This window comes from Lepus europaeus, unplaced genomic scaffold (genome assembly GCF_033115175.1).
Source record: "Lepus europaeus isolate LE1 unplaced genomic scaffold, mLepTim1.pri SCAFFOLD_600, whole genome shotgun sequence".
NCBI classification, from domain to species: domain Eukaryota; kingdom Metazoa; phylum Chordata; class Mammalia; order Lagomorpha; family Leporidae; genus Lepus; species Lepus europaeus.
This window is the reverse complement of record NW_026909479.1, coordinates 1-7099: the sequence shown is the minus strand read 5'-3', so window position 1 is coordinate 7099 and position 7099 is coordinate 1. Positions and strand designations below refer to the sequence as shown.

The window sequence follows — 7099 nt, the reverse complement described above, 5'->3', positions numbered from 1 at the left end:
GGGAGTAGTCGTACACAATATACGAGATATCTGTAACTTGAGCGTAGGAGACACAGTTTATGGGAGTTCTGTACCTTGGGAGGAGGCAGACGCAATATATGGGAGTTCTGAATCCTGGGTGAAGTGAGAAGCAGTTTACACAGTACTGTAGCCTGGGAGCAGTCTTACACAATATATGGGATTTCTTCGCCTGAGTGTAGGAGACACAGCTTACTGGCATTCTGTAATTTGGGTTAGGAAGATGCAGTGTATGGCAATTCTGTATCCTGGGTAGAGTGAGAAGCAGTATACAAGAGTTCAGTATTCTGGGAGTTGGCATTCACTACATTCGGGATTTCTGTAGCCTGAGTGTAGGAGACAAAGCTTATGGAAGTTCCCTAACCTCGGTGTAGAGAGATGCACTTTATGGGAATTCTGATCCTGCATGTGGATAGAAGCAGTGTGTTACTGTTCTGTATCCTGGGATTAGACATATGCAATATATGGGGTTTCTGGAGACACAGTTTACGGGATTTGTGTAACCTGGGTGTAGAAGACACAATTTACTGCAGTTCTGTATCCTGGGTGTAGTGAGAAGCATTTTACAAAAGTACTGTAGCCTGGGAGTACGCATACACAATATATGGGATTACTGTAGCCTGAGTGTAGGAGACACAGCTTAATGGCATTCTGTAACACTGGGTTAGGAAGATGGATTTTATGGCAGTTCTGTATCCTGAGTGGTGTTAGAAACAGTATAGAAGAGTTCTGTATCCTGGGAGATGGTTTGGTCACATACGGGATTTTTGTAGCCTGAGTATAGCTGACGAAGCGTATGGGAGTTCCCTAAACTGGGTGTAGGAAGATGTAGTTCATAGGAGTTCTGTAGCTTCAGAGTAGGAAGGGGCAATATATGGGAGTTCTTTAACCTGAGTATAGTGAGAAGCAGTTTACATGGTACAGTAGCCTGTTGTAGGCATACACAATATACGGGATTTCTGTAGCCTGAGTGTGGGAGATGCAGTTTACTGACATTGTGTAACCTGAGTTAGGAAGATGCAGTTTATGGCAATTCTGTATCCTGGGTGGAGTGAGAAGCAGTATACAAGAGTTCATATGCTGGGAGTTGGCATTCACCTCATACGGTTATCCTGTTGCATGAGTGCAGGAGATACAGCTTCCGGCGTTCTGTAACCTGGGTCAGGAAGATGCAGTTTATCTCAATTCTGTATCCTCGGTGGAGTGGGAAGCAGTATACAAGAGTTCTGTATCTTGGGAGTAGCTGTATGCAATATATGGGGATTCTGGTGACGCAGTTTATGGGAGTTGTGTAACCTGGGTGTAGAGAGACAAAATTTATGGCAGTTCTGTAGCCTGGGAATAGGCATACGCAATATATGGGACTTCTGTAGACTGAGTGTAGGAGACACAGCTTAATGGCGTTCTGCATACCTGGGTTAGGAAGACACAGTTTATGGCAATTCTGTATTGTGGGTGGAGTGAGAAGCAGCTACAAGAGTATCCTGGGAGTTGGCATTCACCACATAAGAGATTTCTGTAGCCTGAGTGTAGGAGACGAGCTTATGGGAGTTCCCTAACCTGGGTATAGAAGAAGCACTTTAAGGGGGTCCTGAATCCAGGGTGTACTGAGAAGCAGTTTACAAGTGTTCTGTAGCCTGGGATTAGGCGTATGCAATAAATGAGATTTCTGTAACACGAGCATAGGAAACACAATTTACGGGAGTTCTGTAGCTTGGGAACAGGCAGACACAATATACGGGAGTTCTGTAGCCTGGGTATACTGAGAAGCAGTTTACATAGTACTGTAGCCTGGGAGTGGCTTACACAGAAATCCTTGATTTCTGTTGCCTGAGTGTAGGAGACCCAGCTTACTGGCGTTCTGTAACCTGGTTTATGAAGACACAGTTTATGGCCATTCTGTATCCTGGGTGAAGTGAGAAGCAGTTTACAAGAGTTCTGTAGTCTGGTAATAGGCATACGATATATACAGGACTACTGTAGCCTGAGCATAGGAGACACAGTTTACAGGAGTTTTGTAACCTTGGTGTAGAGAAACAGAATGTATAGTAGTTCCTTATCCTGGGTGTAGTGAGAAGCAGTTTACAAGTGTTCTGTAGCCTTGGAGCAGTCGTACACAATATATGAGATTTCTGTAACATGGGTATAGGAGAGAGTCTTTACCGGAGGTCTGTAGCTTGGGATCAGGCAGACACAATATACGGGAGTTCTGTAGTCCGGGTATAGTGAGAAGTAGTTTACATTGTACTGTAGCCTGTAGGAGGCATACACAATATATGGGATTTGTGTAGCCTGAGTGTGGGAGAAGCAGCTTACTGGCATTGTGTAACCTGAGTTAGGAAGATGCAGTTTATGTAATTCTGTATCCTGGGTGGAGTGAGAAGCAGTATACAAGAGTTCTGTATCCTGGGAGTTGGCATTTGCCACATAGGGGATTTCTGTAGCCTGAGTGTAGGAGATGCAGTTTATGGGAGTTCTATAACCTGGGTGAAGAGAGATGCATTTTAACGGGTTTCTGTATCCTGGGTGTAGGAAGAAGTAGTTTAGAATTGTTCTGTAGTCTGGGAGTAGCCATATGTAATATATGAGATTTCTGTAGCATGAGCGTAGGAGACGCAGTTTACGGGAGACCTGTAGCTTGGGGGCAGACAGATGCAATATATGAGAGTTATGTAGCCTGGGTATAGTGTGAAGCATTTTACATTGTACTGTAGCCTGGGAGTAGGCTTACACTATATACAGGATTTCTGTCGCCTGAGTGTGGGAGATGCAGCTTACTGACATTGTGTAACCTGAGTTAGGAAGATGCAGTTTATGGCAATTCTGTATCCTGGGTGGAGTGAGAAGCAGTATACAAGAGCTCTGTATCCTGGGAGTTGGCATTCACCACATAGGGGATTTCTGTAGCCTGAGTGTAGCAGAGGAAGCTTATGGGAGTTCCCTAACCTGGATGTAGAGAGATGCAGTTTACAGGAGTTCTGTAGCTTGGGAGTAGGCAGACATAATATGTGGGAGGTCTGTAGCCTGGGTATAGTGAGAAGCAGTTTACATACTACTGTAGCCTGGGAGTAGGCATACACAATATATGGGATTTCTGTCGCCTGAGTGTGGGAGATGCAGCTTGCTGACATTGTGTAACCTGAGTTAGGAAGATACAGTTTATGGGAATTCTGTATCCTGTGTGGAATGAGAAGCATCTGTATTGGGCGGCAGCGGGTGCACGTGTGGGGCAGCGCAGGCACCCTTGTGGCAGCGGGAGACACCTCCCACCCCCTCCGGAGGCTCAGGGCTGAGTTCGACTTTCGCGGTCTCTGTCCCATGCTATGCTTGCTGCCTGAAGTGAGGAGGCCGGCTCTGGAGGTTGAGTGGCCTGAGCTGAGCGCGCTGAGGGCTCTGGGCGGCGGCGACGATGATGGCGTTGATAGCGGTGGTAACGATGGCCTCAGCAGGCAGGGAAGATGAAAGGTAGCCGGATCGAGCTGGGAGATGTGACACCACACAATATTAAACAGTGGAAGAGATTGAACCAAGTCATCTTTCCAGTCAGCTATAATGACAAGTTCTAAAGGACGTGCTGGAGGTTGGAGAGCTAGCAAAACTTGCTTATTTCAATGATATTGCTGTAGGTGCAATATGCTGTAGGGTGGATCATTCACAGAATCAGAAGAGGCTTTACATCATGACATTAGGCTGTCTGGCACCTTACTGAAGGCTAGGAATAGGGACGAAAATGCTAAATCACATCTTAGAAATCTGTGAAAAAGATGGCACTTTTGACAACATTTATCTGCATGTGCAGATCAGCAATGAATCGGCAATTGACTTCTACAGGAAATTTGGCTTTGAGATTATTGAGACAAAGAAGAACTACTACAAGAGGATAGAGCCAGCAGATGCTCACGTGCTACAGAAAAACCTCAAAGTCCCTTCTGGTCAGAATGCAGATGTGCAAAAGACAGACAACTGAACAAATGACAAATGAACTTCCTTGCACTTGCTTGTCGCCAAATAAAAGAAAGGCCCATTGATCCCCCCTCCTTTCTTTTAAAGCTTCCTTCCTTCCTTGTTCTTGTTTCTCCTCCTTTCTTTCTTCTAGAAGTTTCATTCTTTCAAGGACTTTCAAAAATAAGACCCCAGGAGCACAGGCAGTCAAAACCAAAATTAACATTTGGGATACCATCAAATTGAGAAGTTTCTGTACTGCAAAAGAAACAGTCAGGAGAGTGAAGAGGCAACAAACAGAATGGGAAAAAAATATTTGCAAACTATACTACAGATAAAGGGTTGATAACCAGAATCCACAAAGAAATCAAGAAAATCCACAACAACAAAACAAACAACCCACTTAAGAGATGGGCCAAGGACCTCAAGAGACATTTTTCGAAAGAGGAAATCCAAATGGCCAACAGACACATGAAAAAATGTTCAAGATCACTAGCAATCAGAGAAATGCAAATCAAAACCACAATGAGGTTTCACCTCACCCCGGTGAGAATGGCTCACATTCAGAAATCTACCAACAACAGATGCTGGAGAGGATGTGGGGAAAAAGGGACACTAACCCACTGTTGGTGGGAATGCAAACTGGTTAAGCCACTATGGAAGTCAGTCTGGAGATTCCTCAGAAACCTGAACATAACCCTACCATACAACCCAGCCATCCCACTCTTTGGAATTTACCCAAAGGAAATTAATTTGGCAAACAAAAAAGCCATCTGCACATTAATGTTTATTGCAGCTCAATTCACAATAGCTAAGACCTGGAACCAACCCAAATGCCCATCAACAGTAAACTGGATAAAGAAATTATGGGACATGTACTCCATAGAATACTATACAGCAGTAAGAAACAATGAAACCTGGTCATTTGCAACAAGATGGAACAATCTGGAAAACATCATGCTGAGTGAATTAAGCCAGTCCCAAAGAGACAAATATCATTTGTTTTCCCTGATCAGCGACAACTGAGCACCAAAGGGGAAACCTGTTAAGTGAAATGGACACTATAAGAAACAATGACCTGATCAGCTCTTGTCCTGACTCTAGATGCACAATGTAATACTTTATCCTTTTTAGTATTTGTTGTTGTTGTTGTTCTAGTACTAGTGGTTGAACTCTGTAATTAACACACAATTATTCTTAAGTGTTTAAATTTTAACTGAAAAGTGATCTCTGTTAAATTTAAGAGTGGAAAAAGAGAGGAGGAGACGTACAATTTGGGACATGCTCAATCGGACTTGATCCAAATGGTGGAGTTAGAAATGTGCCAGGGGATTCCAATATAATCCCATCAAGGTGGCATGTACCAATGCCATCTCACTAGTCCAAGTGATCAATTTCAGTTCACAATTGATGGCTCTGATAGGTCTAAGAATCAAAGGGATCACACAAACAAGACAAGCGTCTGCTAATACTAACTTATAGAATCAAAAAGGGAGAGAAGGATCCAACATGGGAAGCGGGATACACAGCAGACTCACAGAATGGCAGATGTCCTAAACAACACTCTGGCCTCAGAATAAGCCCTTAATGCATTCGGATCTGGCTGAAGAGCCCATGAGAGTATTGTAGGCATGGAAAGCCAAGATACCATGGAAAAGAAAAAAAAGAAGAAGACCTAAATGAAAGATCTCTGTGAGTGAGATCCCAGTGGAAAGAATAGGGCCATCAAAGAAGCAGATACCTATCTCTGAAGGGAGGAGAGAACTTCCAATTTGACTATGACCCTATCGGAATAAGATCAAAGTCAGCGAACTCTAAAGGCTTCCATAGCCCTGGCAACTCATGACTAGAGCCTAGGGAGATTACTGATGCCATGAACAGGAGTGTCAAATTGTTAAGTCAGGGACAGGAGTCACTGTGTACTTACATCCCATGTGGGATCTGTCCTTAATGTGTTGTCTAATGTGCAGTGATGCTATAACTAGTACTGCAACAGTATTTTTACACTTTGTGTTTCTGCGTGGGTACAAACTGATGAGATCTTTACTAATTATATACTGAATTGATCTTCTGTATATAAAGATAATTGGAAATGAAAAAAAAAAAACCTGGTGTTAAATTGGAAATGGCATAGAAAATTAATTAAATTAAAAAAATTATGTAGGATCTCTGTCTTTAATGTGCTGTACACTCTTATTTAATGCTATAACTAGTACTCCAACAGTATTTTTTTCCCTTTGTTTTGCTATATGGGGGCAAACTGTTGAAATCTTTACCTAGTATATACTAAACTGATCTTCTGTATATAAAGAGAATTGAAAATGAATCTTGATGTGAATGGAAGGGGAGAGGGAGTGGGGAAACTGAGGGTTGCAGGTGGGAGGGAAGTTATGGGAGGGGGGAAGCCAATGTAACCCATAAGCTGTACTTTGGAAATTTATATTCATTAAATAAAAGCTTAATAAATGATAAAAAATCATGTTTGGATTGTTTTAGTTCTCTTATTTTTGTGAGGTGTTTTGATTGAAGGAAAGAGAAGGTAGATATGTATAGTTTCGCAGTTAAGATATATGGTCCCAAAAATTTGGGTGTCAGATAATTTCAAATTTTTTAGCTGATTTTTTTTAATGTCCTACTTTCACATTGAAGGTCAGAGCCTACAAAACCTTTCATTTCAAAAGACAAAAAGAAGCAACAGCAATATCTTTTTCTCTAATTCATAGACAAGTTTAGTGTGTTTGTGGTACTTTGAATTTTTAAAGACTATTTGGGGAATTAATCCCTTGACATTGCCTTCACTCCACCTTTAGTCCTTCTGAGCACTCTCAGGAGTTTAACCATTGTTATCCTTGTTAGAAATCCTAAGTTTATTTTGGTTTCTAAAGCAATTTATTTCTTCTCTTGTTGGTGGATGGGGCAGTTTGGGTAGGTAGTGTTATACTTTGGTTTAAGTATTTGAATTAAACTGCTTTTTTGTTAATGAGTGGGCTTATTAGCAGGTTTGTTTTTCCTGCTGTTGATTGTTACTAGTGGCATTAACTTTGAGAGTTGGGCTGGTGAGATTAATTTTTTTTTTTAAATATCCCAGCTAGGCCGGCGCCGCGGCTCACTAGGCTAATCCTCCGCCTTGCGGCGCCAG

The 7099-nt window shown here is 42.3% G+C and overlaps 1 pseudogene; it reads left to right on the top strand.

The window, feature by feature from the left end:
- The first annotated feature begins 3476 nt into the window (after window positions 1-3476).
- LOC133755606 (N-alpha-acetyltransferase 50-like) lies at window positions 3477-4050 on the top strand (annotated as a pseudogene).
- Window positions 4051-7099: the final 3049 nt, after the last annotated feature.